Consider the following 14444-nt stretch of genomic DNA (forward strand, 5'->3'; position numbering starts at 1 on the left):
TTTTAATATGTTCCCAGATTGCCCCCAAAATACAGTGTAGTAATCTTTATTAAAAAATAAAAATGCTAGCATCTTTACAAACAGTTAAAGTGCAGTTAAAAATAAGCTTACAAGATTCAATCTCAAACATGTGAGGTATGTTCGTGCCTTAAATACAATGTGGATACAAGGAAACTGAAAATATTCAATACACCTCAGGTTGAATCGTGTAAGCATATTTTTAACTGCACTTTTTTTTTTACAATAATTCAGGGGCGTATTATGGCCTAGGCCAACAAGGCCAATGCCTAGGGCAGCAGATTTGAGAGGGGCAGCACATCTGCCCTATCCTTTCTCTAAAAGCCAGCACACAGTACAGTGAGCGATAAAGGGCAGGCTTTTACAGAGAAGACAAGGCACGTGCGCTGATTAAGGTCGCTCTTCACAAGCAGTGCTCCTTTAAACTATTGCTTCATTTAGAGCCGCCAGCATTTTTGCAGCGGAAGCGTTCTTGGTGAGACACTTGCCCGGGGATATGCTTTCAAGGTGAGGCTGGAGGAGACCTTGTGCCGATATGCTGCCTCCCCTTATCATCTGTGGTGGGTCTGCGAGCGCAGTGCTTATTGCAGGTCTTAGTAACTAACAGACTGGATGCGTCTGTGCACTGATTAGATCAGCTTGTGATGTCTAATCATAAACTCTAATAGCGAGCTTTCTTTGCATTCATGAACCCACGGAGTAAATAGTAAACGGACACTTAAAAAGCTTCATTACTTGAATGATGGTAATTACTGTATGCTGTTGCACGTGAAGGGCAGTGATTGTTTCAAAGTGTATTCTTCTTTCCCTCCCTTCCTCTCTCCCTTCTTTCCCTTTCTCCCTCCCTTCCTCCCTCAACTCCCTTCTTTCTCTCAACTCCCTCCCTTGCTCCCTTCTTTCACTCCTTTCTTTACCTCCTCTATCTCCTCTAACTCACCACCTTACTCTCTCTCTCTATCTCTCTCTCTCCTTCCCTTCTTTCCTTTCCCTCCCCTTTCTCCCCTCCCCTTCTTTTCTCTGTGTGTGTATGTATGTATGTATTTCTTGTGACAAAAGAAAGTGAGAAATGAGTTAAAAGCTAGTCTAATTATACAAGATTGAAGTGCTTCCTACAGCATCTAGCGCCCTGACCCCACAGCAGTCTACTACATAGTGATTGCTGGTTCAGGGTAGTAACTCATTTATATGTGTCTGTAACTGGCCAGAGCATAGGAGAAAATACAAGAGACTTTTCAAAAAGGCCCTGAGGGAGAAATCTGATTGCCTGAGAGGTGCAGACATTGTTGGAGACGCTCTGAGGGAGAAAATCTGACTGTTGGAGAGTTGCTGGCGCAGTCCAAGACATAGTCCAAGCTGCTGACACAAAGGGGACTCTTATTAGAAGCCAGCAAGCAATCCACCCCCCCCCCCGCATCATCCTTACCTCATATGATTGGGGTAGTAGTGAGTAAGTAGATCCCCTGTAGGAAATCTCATGGAACCTCTGCTATTTTGTATGTACAGATTCCGTATCCGCTTCCATACTCTATGAACTGTATGAATTCCATTATTTACTTGCCACTAGTATCATTTGCGGACTAGCTTCAGATATTCATGAATATTAAGTTTCGTGCTTTGATAAATAGATGCCTTTGGCCCCTATTTATCAAGGTCTGGTGGACCTGATCCGACAGTGCGGATCAGGTCCGCCAGACCTCGCTGAATACGGCGAGCAATACGCACAAGAGCTGCTTGTGCAACGCCGCCCCCTGCAGACTCGTGGCCAATCGTCTGCCAGCAGGGGGCTGTCAATCAACCAGATCGTACTCGATCGGGTTGATTTCCGGCGAAGTCTGTCTGCCTGCTCAGAGCAGGCGGACAGGTTATGAAGCAGCGGTCTTTGTGAACGCTGCTTCATAACTGCTGTTTCTGGCAAGTCTGAAGACTCACCAGAAACACGGGCATCAAGCTCCATACGGAGCTTGATACATATGCCCCTATGTCTCAACGCACTATTAAGAGGATGGTTCAAGTGGCCACAATATCTCCAAGTATCACCGCTGGAGAATTGCAGAAGTTAGTTGCATCTTGGGGTCAGAAAGTCTCCAAAACTACAATTCAACGTCAACTACATCACCACAAGTTGTTTGGAAGGGTTTCAAGAAAAAAGTCTCTACTCTCATCAAAAAACAAACTCAAGCCACTTTAGTTTTTCAGACACTACTGGAACTTCAAATAGGATTGAGTTCTATGGTCAAATGAAACCAAAATAGAGCTTTTTGGCAATAAATTCCAGAGGTGGGTTTTGCACACACAGAGATGAAGCCATATGGAAAAATACCTCATGCTCACGGTTATATATGGTGATGGTTCTTTAATGTTTTGGGGCTGTTTTTCTGCCAGAGGACCTGGACATTTTGCTAGGATACATGGCATCATAGACTATCAAATGTCAACAGATATTATATATAACACCTGACTGCCTCTGCCAGAAATCTTTAAATGGGCTATGGTTGGATCTTCCAGTAGGACAATGATCCAAAACATACATAAAAATCAACACAGAAATGGTTTACTGCCAACAAAATCAAGGTCCTCCCATGGCCTTCCCAGTCCCCTGGCTTGAACCCCATAGAAAACCTGTGGGGTGAACTGAAAAGGAGAGTCCACCAACGTTGTTTTCGAAATTGTATGGCTCTGGAGAGATTCTGTATGGAGGAATGGTCTCAGATCCCTTGCCATGTATTCTCCAACCTCATTAGGCATTATAGGAGAAGACTCAGAGCTTTTATCTTGGTAAAGGGAGGTAGCACAATGTATTGCCTAAACAAGTGGCGATAAAAAAAAAAAAAAAATCTGTGTTGTATTTACAATTCTTTGATATCCATGAGAGCAGAGTATTTTTGTGTACTTTTTGAACAAAACATCAAAAGGTTAAACAATAAGGACAATTTTTCACAGCCTTCTTTGCTTATACGTATTTACCAAGGGTGCCAATATTAGTGGAAGGCACTATATATATATACATATATGATCACTTTTTTTGTAAAATACTATTTATTGCCTACAGTAAGGGAAAACATTATTTGATCCCCTGCTGATTTTGTACGTTGGCCCACTGACAAAGAAATGATCAGTGTATAATTTTATCTGAACAGTGAGAGACAGAATAACAACAAATAATCCAGAAAAAAGGATTTCAAAATAGTTATAAATTGATTTGCATTTTAATGAGTGAAATAAGTATTTGCAAAACATGACTTAGTACTTGGTGGCAAAACCCTTTTTGGTATTTACAGAGGTCAGACGTTTCTTGTAGTTTGTCACCAGGTTTTCACACATCTCAGGAGGAAATTTGCCCCTCTCCTCTTTGCAGATCCTCTCCAAGTCATTAAGGTTTCGAGGCTGACATTTGGCAGCTCGAACCTTCAGCTCCCTCCACAGATTTTTTATGGGATTAAGGTCGGGAGACTGTCTACGACACTCCAGGACCTTAATGTGCTTCTTCTTCAGCCACTTCTTTGTTGCCTTCGCTGTGTGTTTTCGGTCATTGTCATGCTGGAAAACCCATCCACGAGCCATTTTCAATGCCCTGAAAAGAAAGTAACAGCCGCACCACTTGAAACTTCCAAATCCTTTATTCAATGTTAAGAATGGGAGCAGGTAAAAGGAACAATGTTTCGGGTTATATGCCCTTAGTCATGTTCATGTATTGTATGCTCAGAAATGCTTACTTAAATACCTGTGTGCAGTTTAGCCCCACCTCCTTGATTAAATCTTAGCCTGCACATCAGTGTCTTAACACTATACTAAACTACTATCTAGTGACTCTTCCCTGCACACACACCCAATAATTTGTGCAAACAATACAAATAAAAGCATATCAACACGGAAATAACTAGTCATGGACACCAAAACCCTGACAATAGCTACTTTCCATTTAAGTAATTTTTAAGTAAGCATTTCTGAGCAAACAATACATGAACATGACTAAGGGCACATATCCCAAAACGTTGTTCCTTTTACATGCTTCCATCCATTCTTAACATGGAATAAAGGATTTGGAAGTTTCAAGTGGTGCGGCTGTTACTTTGTTTTCAGTATTTACCTGTGGGGCCTTGTAGTAGCCCTGATGTAACCTGCACACATTACTGGGTCTTTTTGTGCTAGATATAGTGTGGATTTTAACATTATCAATGCCCTGGATGAGGGAAGGAGGTTCTCACCCAAGATTTGACGGTTCATGGCCCCGTCCATTGTCCCTTTGATGCGGTGAAGTTGTCCTTTCCCCTTAGCAGAAAAACACCCCCAAAGCATAATGTTTCTACTTCCATGTTTGATAGTGGGGATGGTGTTCTTGGGGTCATAGGCAGCATTCCTTCTCCTCTAAACACAGCAAGTTGAGTTGATGCCAAAGACCTCGATTTTGGTCTCATCTGACCACAACACTATCACCCATTTCACCTCTGAATCATTCAGATGTTAATTGGCAAACTTCAGACAGGTCTGTACATGTGCTTTCTTGAGCAGGGGAGCCTTGCGGTTGCTGCAGGATTTCAGTCCACAGTGTAGTGTCTTACCAATTGTTTTCTTGGTGACTATGGTCCCAGCTCCAAGATTCTCCTGTGTAGTTCTGGACTGATTCCTCACCATTTTCATGATCATTGAAGCTCCACGAGGTGAGATCTTGCATGGAGACCCAGACCAAGGGAGATTTACAGTTATTTTGTGATTCTTCAATTTGCCAATAATCGCACCAACTGTTGTCACCTTCTCACCAAGCTGCTTGGCAATTGTCTTGTAGCCCATTCCAGCCTTGTGTAGGTCTACAATCTTGTCCCTGACATCCTTGGACAGCTCTTTGGTCTTGGCCATGGTGGAGAGTTTGGAATCTGATTGATTGCTTCTGTGGACAGTTGTCTTTTATACAGGTAACAAGCTCTATCAATGGAACAGCCAATAGAATGCAAGCTCAATCCTATTGGCTAATTGGATCAGCCAATAGGATTGAACTTCAATCCTATTGGCTGATTGCATCAGCCAATAGGATTTTTTCTACTTTCATTCCAATTGGCTGATAGAAGTCTATCAGCCAATCAGAATCTAAGGGACGCCATCTTGGATGACGTCACTTAAAGGTACCTTCATTCGTCTTTAGTCGTCGGATGAAGAGGATGCTCTGCGTCAAATGTCTTGAAGATGGACCCGCTCTGCGCCGGATGGATGAAGATAGAAGATTCCGTCTGGATGAAGACTTCTGCCCATCTGGAGGACCATTTCGCCTGGCTTGGATGAAGACTTCTCCCGGCTTCGTTGAGGACTTCAGCCCGGCTTGGATGAAGACTTCTCCCAGTAAGTCGATCTTCAGGGGGTTAGTGTTAGGTTTTTTAAGGGTGTACTGGGTGGGTTTTATTTTTAGGTTAGGGTTTGGGCTTGCAAAAGAGCTAACTGCCCTTTTAAGGGCAATCCCCATCCAAATGCCCTTTTCAGGGCAATGGGGAGTTTAGGTTTTTTATTTGGGGGGTTGGTTGTGTGGGTGGTGGGTTTTACTGTTGGGGGGGTTGTTTGTATTTTTTTTTACAGGTAAAAGAGCTGATTACTTTGGGGCAATGCACTGCAAAAGGACCTTTTAAGGGCTATTGGTAGTTTAGTTTAGGCTAGGGTTTTTTTTTATTTTGGGGGGGCTTTTTTATTTTGATAGGGCTATTAGATTAGGTGTAATTAGTTTAAATATCTTGTAATTTGTTTTTATATTTTCTGTAACTTAGTGTTTGTTTTTTGTACTTTATCTAATTTAATTTAATTGATTTAATTGTTGTTAATTTAGTTAATTTATTTAATTGTAGGGTTAGGTTAAGTGTTATTGTAACTTAGGTTAGGTTTTATTTTACAGGTACTTTTGTATTTATTTTAGCTAGGTAGTTATTATATAGTTAATAACTATTTAATAACTATTGTACCTAGTTAAAATAAATACAAACTTGCCTGTAAAATAAAAATATACCCTAAGATAGCTACAATGTAACTATTAGTATTTAGTTTTAAATAGGAATAATGTAGTTAATTATAGTAATTTTCTTTAGATTTATTGTAATTCCATTTAAATTAGGGGGTGTTAGGGTTAGGGTTAGTCTTAGGTTTAGGGGTTAATACATTTAGTATAGTGGCGGCGACGTTGGGGGCAGCAGATTAGGGGTTAATAAATGTAGCTAGGTGGCGTCAATGTTAGGGACGGCAGATTAGGGGTTAATAAAATTTAACTAATGTTTGCGAGGCGGGAGTTCTGAGGTTTAGGGGTTAATATGTTATAGTGGCGGCGACGTTGGGGGCGGCAGATTAGGGGTTAATAAGTGTAGTTAGGTGACGGCGACATTGGGGGCAGCAGATTAGGGGTTAATAAATATAATGTAGGTGGCGGCGATGTTGGGGGCAGCAGATTAGGGGTTCAAAAGTATAATGTAGGTGGAGGCGGTGTCCGGAGCGGCAGATTAGGGATTAATAAGTATAATGTAGGTGTCGGCGATGTCGGGGGCGGCAGATTAGGGGTTAATAAGTGTAAGATTAGGGGTGTTTAGACTCAGGGGTTCATGTTGGGGTGTTAGGTGTAAACATAACTTTTATTTCCCCATAGGAATCAATGGGGCTGCGTTAAGGAGCTTTACGCTGCTTTTTTGCAGGTGTTAGACTTTTTCTCAGCCGGATCTCCCCATTGATTCCTATGGGGAAATCGTGCACGAGCACGTACGGCCAGCTCACCGCTGACTTAAGCAGCGCTGGTATTGGAGTACGGTAATGAGCAAAATTTTGCTCAACACTCACTTCTTGTCTTTTAACAACGGGTTTGTAAAAATCTGTAATACCAGCGCTGCATATAAGTGAGCAGTGAGACAAAACTGCTCGTTAGCACCGCACAGCTCAAAACGAAAAACTGGTAATCTAGCCATTTGTTTCTTAACATACTGTTGCCCTAGGTATAGAAAGCCAGAGTTATATTACTCTGTTCTTTCTTTTTGTCCTCAGGTCTCTATAATTAGTCACTGTCCTTTCACACCTGATGATCTGTCTCCCTACCAGACAACTGGATTCCAGGTAAGTGCCTTTTTGTCTCTAGGCATTGTAGATTGGCACTTTAATTTTAGCTGCATCTTTTTAAAGGCCTTATATATCCTTTATTTAGGGTATTTTCTGGTAGAGGGCAGGCACTATATAAATGAGACAGGGAGACTAAGGGGTTAAATGCTTTTTTGGTAAAAAAGCATATCTCTTTATTTTGTGGCTCATGTGTTGTGGGTTACAAAGTTGACAACCCTGATTGTGTGGGCTTATTTGAATTTTCCCAGGTTTCGCTTTAGGGGGCGGTTTCTTTTTTTAATCCTGCACAGAAACGCATGCTTTTACTCTGCTACGCTGTTTCTGGTCAGATATGTTATGTGACTTCTGCTCTTCATTTAGTAAACGGAGCGGAGTCTCTGGCCGACTTGTTTTCTGTTCCAGGCTTAGTATCAGTTGCAAGGTTCCGAAGGAGAGTGTTTGGGTCGGCTAGGGAATTCTCTGCTTTATTTGCAGAGTGTTTGTTGCGAGGTCAGATAAGACACCTCAGTTCGGCTGAGGTACAGAGTTCCTGTCTCAGTAATTTTTCTAGCTGAAAGTTTTGTAAGTGCAGCTGGCTCTGTTTGCTTATTTTCTCGCTTTATGTTTCTTAAAGTTACAGTATCAACTTTCATTTCTAAAAAAAATAATAATACTTTTTGGACATGGATCAAGACTCTGTGAGGGATATTTATCAAGCTGTCAACCGCAAATACGCTTGAATTCCGCAGCGTAATTGTGGCGAGCTTGATTCCCCTTATTTATCAAAGCCTACAGAACGCCAAAAGTTGAAATTTGTGACGTAACATACGATCCGCCGGTCTCAGTCCGACACAGATCAATGCTTATGTCACTACAGATGTTCCGAAAGCAAATTTGGCACTATCTGACTACTTTTGCTATTTAACAAATATCTACTAGGTACACTCGCCACTATTCTGGCCCAGCGTACCTGGTTTTCAATCCGCCGCCCTGGAGGGGGTGGATGCCATAGGAATCAATGGGAGTTTGAAAGCAGCTAAAGCTCATTTTCGCTGATGCCCGATATCCCATTGATTCCTATGGGAGAATAAAAGTTAAGTTTACACCTAACACCCTAACATAAGCCCCGAGTCTAAACACCCTAATATGCCGCCCCGACACCGCCGCCACCTACATTATACTTATTAACCCCTAATCTGCCCCCACGACACCGCTGCCACCTACATTATGCTATTAACCCCTAATATGCCACCCCCTACACTGCCACCACCTACATTATACTTGTTAAACGCTAATCTGCCGCCCCCTACACCGCCGCCACCTACATAAAAGTATTAACCCCTATCCCACCGCTCCCGCGCAACTAAATAAGCCACCGCAACTAAATAAAGTTATTAACCCCTAAACCCCTGGCCTACCACATCACTACCACTTACTAAACCTATTAACCCCTAAACCTAACAACCCGCTAACTTTATATTATATATTAACTCATCCCTATCTTATAATAAATTTAAACTTACCTTTAGATTTATTTTAAACTATATTAAACTATTAATTAATCTACCCTAACTGTTATACTAAATTACATTAAACTACAAATTAAATTAAATATATTATATAGTTAAAAACCTAACCCTACTCAAACATTTTTAATCTACTATTACAAATTAAAAAGTTACAAAAAACTAACAACTAAGTTGCACAAAATAACAAACACTAAGTTACAAAAAAATAAACACTAAGTTACACAAAATAAAAAATAAATGATCAAAGATTTAAACTAATTACACCTACTCTAAAAGCCCTATGAAAATAAAAAAGCCCCCCAAAATAAAAAAAACCCTAGCCTAAAAAAAACTACCAATGGCCCTTAAAAGGGCCTTTTGCAGGGCATCTACCCTAACTGTTATATTAAATTACATTAAAGTACAAATTAAATTAAATATATTATATAGTTATAAACCTAACCCTACTCAAAAAATTTTAATCTACTATTACAAATTAAAAAGTTACAAAAAACTAACAACTAAGTTACACAAAATAACAAACACTAAGTTACAAAAAAAATAAACACTAAGTTACACAAAATAAAAAAGAAATGATCAAAGATTTAAACTAATTACACCTACTCTAAAAGCCCTATGAAAATAAAAAAGCCCTCCAAAATAAAAAAAACCCTAGCCTAGAAAAAACTACCAATGGCCCTTAAAAGGGCCTTTTGCGGGGCATTGCCCCAAAGAAATCAGCTCTTTTACCTGTAAAAAAAATACAAACACCCCCCAACAGTAAAACCCACCACCCACACAACCAACCCCCCCAAAAAAAACTAATCTCAAAAACCTAAGCTCCACATTGCCCTGAAAAGGGCATTTGTATGGACATTGCCCTTAAAATGGCATTTAGCTCTTTTTCAAAAGCCCAATCCCTAATCTAAAATTAAAACCCACCCAATAAACCCTTAAAAAAGCCTAACACTAACCCCCTAAGATCCACTTACAGTTTCTGAAGAGCCGACATCCATTCTCAACGAAGTGGCAGAAGTCCTCATCGAATCCGGCAGAAGTCTTCGTCCAAGCGGGCTGACATCTTTATCCAACCGGGCAGAAGTCTTCATCCAGATGGCATCTTCTATCTTCATCCATCCGGCGCTGAGTGGCTCCTTCTTCAAGACATCCGACGTTGAGCATCTTCTTCTTATTTACAATGAATATTCCTTTAAATGACGTCATCCAAGATGGTGTCCCTTAGATTCCGATTGGCTGATAGAATTCTATCAGCGAATTAGAATTAAGGCTGAAAAAATCCTTTTGGCTGTTGCAATCAGCCAATGGGATTGAGCTTACATCCTATTGGCTGATCCAATCAGCCAATAGGATTGAGCTCGCCTTCTATTGGCTGATTGGAATAGCCAATAAAATGCGAGCTCAATCCTATTGGCTGATTGGATCAGCCAATAGGATGTAAGTTCAATCCTATTGGCTGATTGCAACAGCCAATAGGATTTTTCAACCTTAATTCCGATTGGCTGATAGAATTCTATCAGCCAATCGGAATCTAAGGGACGCCATCTTAGATGACGTTATTTAAAGGAATATTCATTGTAAAGAAGACGTTGAACGAAGAGGATGCTCCGTGACGTATGCCTTAAAGAAGGAGCCGCTCCACGCCGGATGGATGAAGATAGAAGATGCCGTCTGGATGAAGACTTCTGCTTGGTTGGATGAAGACGTCGGCCCGCTTGGATGAAGACTTCTGCCGGATTCGATGAGGACTTCTGCCGTTTCGTTGAGGTTGGATATCGTTTTTTCAGAAACTGTAAGTGGATCTTCGGGGGTTAGTGTTATGCTTCTTTAAGGGTTTATTGGATGGGTTTTAATTTTAGATTAGGGTTTGGGCTTTTGAAAAAGAGCTAAATGCCCTTTTAAGGGCAATGCCCATAAAATGCACTTTTCGGGGCAATGGGGAGCTTAGGTTTTTTAGATTCGTTTTTTTTGGGGGGGTTGGTTGTGTGAGTGGTGGGTTTTACTGTTGGGGGGGTTGTTTGTATTTTTTTACAGGTAACAGAGCTGATTTCTTTGGGGCAATGCCCTGCAAAAGGCCCTTTTAAGGGCCATTGGTAGTTTATTGTAGGCTAGGGTTTTTTTTATTTTGGGGGGGCTATTTTATTTTCATAGGGCTCTTAGATTAGGTGTAATTAGTTTAAATCTTTGATAATTTATTTTTTATTTTGTGTAACTTAGTGTTTATTTATTTTTTGTAACTTAGTGTTTGTTATTTTGTGTAACTTAGTTGTTTTTTGTAACTTTGTAATAGTAGGTTTCAATTATTTGAGTAGGGTTAGGTTTTTAACTTTATAATATATTTAATTTAATTTGTAGTTTAACAGTTAGGGTAGATTAATTATTAATTTAATATAGTTTAATGTAATTTAGTCTAACAGTTAGGGTAGGTTAATTATTAGTTTAATATAGTTTAATGTAATTTTAGTATAATAGTTAGGGTAGGTTAATTAATAGTTTAATATAGTTTAATTTAAATCTAAAGGTAAGTTTAAATTTATTATAAAATAGGGATGAGTTAATATTTAATATAAAGTTAGCGGGTTGTTAGGTTTAGGGGTTAATAGGTTAATTTAGTTTATGGCGATGTGGGGGGCTGGCGGTTTAGGGGTTAATAGGTTTAGTAAGTGGTAGTGATGTTGGAGGCCAGGGGTTTAGGGGTTAATAACTTTATTTAGTTGCGTTGGGTTCCAGGAGCGGCGGGATAGGGGTTAATAACATAATGTAGGTGGCGGCGGTGTAGGGGGCGGCAGATTAGGGGTTAATAACATAATGTAGGTGGTGGCGGGGTCCGGGAGTGGCGGGATAGGGGTTAATACGTTTATTAGAGTTTTGGCGGTGTCAGGGAGCAGCGGGATAGGGGTTAATAACTTTATTTATTTGCTGCGGGGTCGGGGAGCGGCTGGATAGGGGTTAAACAGTTTAGTATAGTGACGGTGTTTAGTGATAAATAAAGCTGTGAGAAAACCGAATAGCAGCGGGTTTGATGACTATTAGTTAACAACAGTCCGCTGCTCATCGCCCTGTACTTGGTGCATGGCTTTTTGACAGCTTTTTTGTTAAATATGGAGAGCGTATTCAGGTTCGCGGCTGCTATGTTATGCGATGTCAGACGAGCGTATTGGTGCCGTTGAATGCAAGTACTGTAAGTTGACGGCTTGATAAGTAGGCCTCTTTTGATAAAGATAAGATATTGCCCTCTGAGCCCAATAAAGTCTCTAAGGATTATGCTGTTCAGGCAATGCCACAGCTTTCCCCTCAAACGTCCAAAGCTTCATTGGTGTCACTTACAGTGCTCTGCACAGTTCCTCTCAGCCTCCTGGAGGAGTTTATTTGCCTGAAGATTTTGCTACTCAGATATCTTCTGCGGTATCTGTGGCATTATCTGCTTTTCCTGTTTTAGGGAAACGCAAGAGGAAGACTAAGCATTTTTCAGATGCTAAGGTGTCTGTTTCAGCTGATAATACGCAGGTTATCCTTCCTCATAAGTTTGATGGGGAGGGTACCTCGGTAGCTTTTGAGAATAAGATCTCAGATTTAGACAGTGTAACTCCTTTGCCTGATACTGAAGTAGTTAACTTCAGATTTAAGCTTAAACACCTTTGTGTCCTGTTGAAGGAGGTATTGGCTACTTTGGACGAACCTTATGCTTCTGTTGTTGTCAACCCTAAGAAATCTGGTAAACTTAATAAATATTATGATGTTCCTTCCTTCATGGAAGTGTTTCCTGTTCCTGACTGTGTGACAGAGATTATTTCACAGGAATGGGAAAAGCCAGGGACTCCTTTTTTCCCTTCTATTTTTAAAAAGATGTTTCCTGTTTCTGATTCTATTAAGGATTCATGGCGCATGGTGCCTAAAGTAGAAGAATCTATTTCTACTCTGGATAAGAGAACTACGATTCCTATAGAGGATAGTTGTTCTTTTAAGGATCCCAGGGTCTAGAAGTTGGAGGCTTATTTAAAAAAGATGAATGTTCATCAGAGTCTTCAATGGCAACCTGCAGTTTGTATTGCCACTGTAGCAAGTGCAGCATCTTATTGCAGCATCTATTTTAGAAGAGTCTCCATTATAGGAAATCCATGATAGGATTACGACTCTCAAATTAGCCAATTCCTTTATTTCTAATGCTAACATGCAAATTATCAGACTAGGAGCCAAGATGTCTGGTTTCACTGTCTTAGCCTGCAGGGCTTAAATCTTGGTCGGCTGATTTTACCTCCAAGTCTAAACTTTTGGTGCTTCCTTATAAGGGTAAAACCTTGTTTGGACCTGGTCTGGCAGAAATTATTTCTGAAATTACGGCTGGAAAGCGGTCTTTTTTTCCTCAAGATAAGAAGACCTAAGGGACGCCAAAGTAATTTTCATTCCTTTTGTAACTTTAGAGATCAGAAGTCTTCTAAGCAGGAACAGTTCAAGCCTTCTTGGAAATCCAACCAGTCTTGGAACAAGGGGAAGCAGTCTAAGAAGTCTGCAACTGATTCTAAGTCAAGTGGGGGGCAGACTTTCCCTGTTTTGTCAAGCCTGGATACGAGATGTCCCAGATCCTTGGGCTGTGGACATAGTATCTCTGGGTTGTAAAAGAATTAAAATCCTTTCTTCCCAAGGGCAGGTTCCACCTTTCAAGACTATCTGTAGATCAGATAAAAAGATAAAAAGAGAGGCATTCTTGAACTGTGTTCAGGATCTTTTTTACCTGGAAGTGATTGTTCCAGTTCCAATAAGGGAACAGGGTCTAGGTTTTTATTCAAACCTGTTTGTGGTTCCCAAAAAAGAGGGAACTTTTTGACCCATTTTCGATCTAAAGTGTCTCAACAAGTTTCTCAGGGTACCATCTTTCAAAATGGAAACTATTCATTTCATTCTTCCTCTGGTCCAAGAGGGTCAGTTCATGACAACCATAGATTTGAAGGATGCTTATCTTCATGTTCCCATCCTCAGGGATCATCACAAATTCCTGAGATTTGCTTTTCTGGACAAACATTTTCAGTTTGTGGCTCTTCCATTTGGCCTTGCCACAGCTCCCAGAATTTTCTCAAAGGTTCTAAGAGCTCTTTTGGCAGTGATCAGGTCTCAGGGAATTGCAGTAGCTCCCTACCATTTTCGTTCACGCGCCATCTTTTCAACAAGCAAACTCTCATACAGAGATCTTGTTGTCTTTTCTACATTCTCACGGTTAAAAAGTGAATCTGGAAAAGAGTTCCCTTGTTCCAACTACAAGGGTGGTTTTCTTAAGGACCATTATAGATTCCCTATCTATGAAGATTTTTCTGACAGAGGTCAGAAAATCCAAAATTCTTTCCTCTTGCCTCTCTCTTCAGTCTACTGTTCGGCAGTAGCTCAATGTATGGAGGTTATTGGTCTGATGGTCACTTCCATGGATATCATTCCCTTTGCTCGATTCCATCTGAGAGCTCTACAGTTATGCATGCTCAGATATTGGAACAAAAATCATTTGGATCTGTCTCAGCGGATAGTTCTAGATCAGTCGACAAGAGACTCTCTCCCATGGTGGTTCTCTCAGGAGTATCTGTTTCAGGGCACATGGTTTCAGAGACCTTCTGGGGTGATTGTGACCACGGACGCCAGTCTGCTAGGCTGGGGACCAGTCTGGGACTCGTTAAAGGCTCAGGGTCTATGGACTCAGGAGGAGTCTGCTCTTTCCATAAATATCTTGGATTTGAGAGCGATTTTCAATGCTCTGATGGCTTGGCCTCAGTTGTCTTTAGCCCGGTTTATCAGATTCCAGTCGAACAACATCACCTCAGTGACTTACATCAACCACCATGGAGGGACCTGGAGTTCCTTAGCCAT

This window comes from Bombina bombina, chromosome 3 (genome assembly GCF_027579735.1).
Source record: "Bombina bombina isolate aBomBom1 chromosome 3, aBomBom1.pri, whole genome shotgun sequence".
NCBI lineage: Eukaryota > Metazoa > Chordata > Amphibia > Anura > Bombinatoridae > Bombina > Bombina bombina.